Consider the following 3,104-nt stretch of genomic DNA (forward strand, 5'->3'; position numbering starts at 1 on the left):
CACGCCATGCCATTGGGAGTCCGATGGGCCAACCTTGCTAGTCATGCGCAAGCCGGAAGGATCGATTACCACCCACTCCATGTACGTACATACCTGCAATACTACGCCCCATCCCTTAAGTGGGGGCCCTATTATCGCGCCCGGGGGTGCACCACCCTCGCTGGCCATGCCGCCGGCCAGTCGCCAGCCGGCCAATGACCGGTCGTTAATGCCGCTAGCCCGAAAATATAGGAACCAATATATGGTGTAACGCCTTAATAAATAAGAGGTGGTGCGGTCTGGTGGGTTGAGGTGCGTTGCTTATGCTGGAGGTTATGGGTTCGACCCTGGTAGTATCTTTGACCCCTTTTTACTCCAACCTTCTACTGGCTCCCTGCTTCACTAGGCGCGCTGGTGGGGCACCGCCGGTCTGGCGAGGCCCGCACCGCCCCCGTCGGCCATGCCTCGTCGCCGGGATTCCCCGCTTGTCGGTTGCCGGCCGGCCACCGACAATTCTTCATGTTCCCCTCCTTTGGGCCACCATGCATGCTTGTATTCCTAGCCCAAAAAGACTTGGGCCAACCTCCTTCTCCTTCCTTCACTACCCTAGAGGCCTAGACACATAATTCTAAATTAAAGAAATGCATATGCATCATTTTTTTTTTGAAGCACAAGAGTAAAATAGAGTGATGAACTTAATTATGCAAACTTTGATTAGGATGAGGTTAGAGCGTGTTAGTTTTCCACAAGCTATGACAAGATCGAGATCTAACTCACGCAACACGAATGGTTCTCGTGACACTCGAGTCGCCCCAACCGGGAACAGCCTCAACAGGACTCCTAGCCTCCAGCCAACCATCTCCGTGAGATCGGGAGGGAACCTGAGGGACCGCCTCACCAACCACCGCAATAGTGCGTCGGCTCCCACCGCTCCGCCTCCGAATCTCGCTCTCTTCCAAGAGGGGGAGGCCGCCCTCCAACAAGCCTCTATGATACTAGTTCGCCTCGTGGAGGGGCTCTAGGGAGGTACGCAAGTCGGTCTGGAGACCACCCAAAGCGTACCGACCCCGCCTCCACCTCCCTCAAGGGGGCGCAGCGGTCCGAGTACCCGACCACCCCGAGCACACGGCACCTGTAACACCCCGAAATTTTTACTTTTAAAGACTTATATAACAAAGGTATTCTCTTATTAAATCCCAAACAGAGCATTACTAAACATAAGAGTATGGGGTGCTATGCTACACCTGAGCTGGAGAACTCAGATGCACAGGCTAACTAACTAAATTCCTTAATAATGTCAATACATAAGCATGGCACGCAGGCCGAAAGGAAAACTATCTACACTACGCTTCGAATCTCTAGCGCGCTCCAGTGTCTACTCATCAGTGCCTGAAAGCCAAATATATCTGTTCAGCGAGGGATGCAGGTAACCCACTCCAACGCGTTGAAATACAATACATATAGGCATATATATAGATATAAGAAAACCATTTGGAAGCATGGAGATATATCCTAAGAGACTCTAGCTTTTAAACAGGGAATAGACTCGACAGATAGGGATAAGCACAGCCAACAGTCATAACCAAGCAATACAATTTACTAGCATAGGGAACAGACTCGACAGATAGAGATAAGCACAGCCAACAGTCAAAACTAAGCATATACAGTTCACTAGCATGTATCCTATGGTCACGTTTCCACTTCATAACATTCGTAACATCAATCCATCCATATCTCATCACATAAGCACACTTTGATGGCGCCACAGGACCAATCGCATGCCCATACATGAGGGTCAGCGCATATAGCTCTGACACGGCCCCGCAACACCCTGCCCCGTATCGCAACACGGAGGGGTCGATCGCAACCGACCGATGAACCGCAGCTCATCATAATGTTTGATCGCAACCAAACAGTGGACCGCAGCCAGGAATATGAACCGCAGCTCATGTAAAACGTTTGATCGCAACCAAACGGTGGACCGCAGCCCGAGAGTATAAATCTGACCGCAGCCAGCTTCTGAACCGCAGCTCAGGAATAACCAATTTGATCGCAACCAAATTGGGGTATCATGCACACATAACACATAGCAAGCACATGCAACCCACATTAACACATTGGGAAGGGGAGAAAACGTATAATGAAACCTATGCGTGGTCATCCACAAACTAGGAATAATCCTAAGGGGTTCATACTTCTTTCACCTAGGCCAACGGGATACCAATTCAACTAGCATGCGATATATAAGACTCATTTATCCCACGAACGGTACCCGAAACATCAAACTAGACTTAGGCACGATAGACGGAGTCCGTTGGGACACCACGGGGGTCGGGGGAACATCAAACGGGGAAGCCGAAATCCCAAAGTGGGGTAAAATCCAGCGGGTAGCCGGTGGGTGAGGGGTCACCCGCCGGCGTCGTGGTTCCGGGCAGCGGGTGCCCGGCGGGCAGTCGCCTGCCCGCCGGCTACTCGCTGCGGGCGACTTCAACGTTGGCCGCGGGTAGGTGGCGGGTCCCCTACCCCCCACTGACTCTTTCATCACAAAAACGCCCCGGGAACCATAGTGGAACCCGAAACCATGCTTAGACACTTTCAAACGCAATTGATAACAACACGTAGACAATTAACGGACCAAAAGCGGGAAACATACGGCACATATCCTATCATGCTTTTCTAAACAAATTTAATACTCGAACATGTGAATTCCCACTCAATACATCAAGAATAACACCATACGAATTTCACGATACGACCTAGGGCTCTAGACACATTCAATTTAACAAGAACACGATTCCTCTTTAAACATCAAGAACAATCAAGAATGGCACATAATCATCAAGAAACTGGGTTCCATCAAGAATCACACAATCATCAAGAATCCATTTTTCATCAAGAAGATTATCAAGATCGCCCATGGAATTATAACACCAATCGTCAAGAACAATATACGAATCATCAATACACAAGAATATGGGGAAACCCTAAGAGGGGAATCATAGCTATGAAAATAGGTTTTGTTGAGACATGGGTTACCTCTTAGCCTTAATTAATTCCTTGTCTATGAAGGGTCTTTCTTTAAGCTTTCTTCTTTCTTGATTTCTCCTAAGGGGATTCTTGGAACT

Source organism: Ipomoea nil, unplaced genomic scaffold, assembly GCF_001879475.1.
Source record: "Ipomoea nil cultivar Tokyo-kokei standard unplaced genomic scaffold, Asagao_1.1 scaffold2280, whole genome shotgun sequence".
Taxonomy (NCBI): domain Eukaryota; kingdom Viridiplantae; phylum Streptophyta; class Magnoliopsida; order Solanales; family Convolvulaceae; genus Ipomoea; species Ipomoea nil.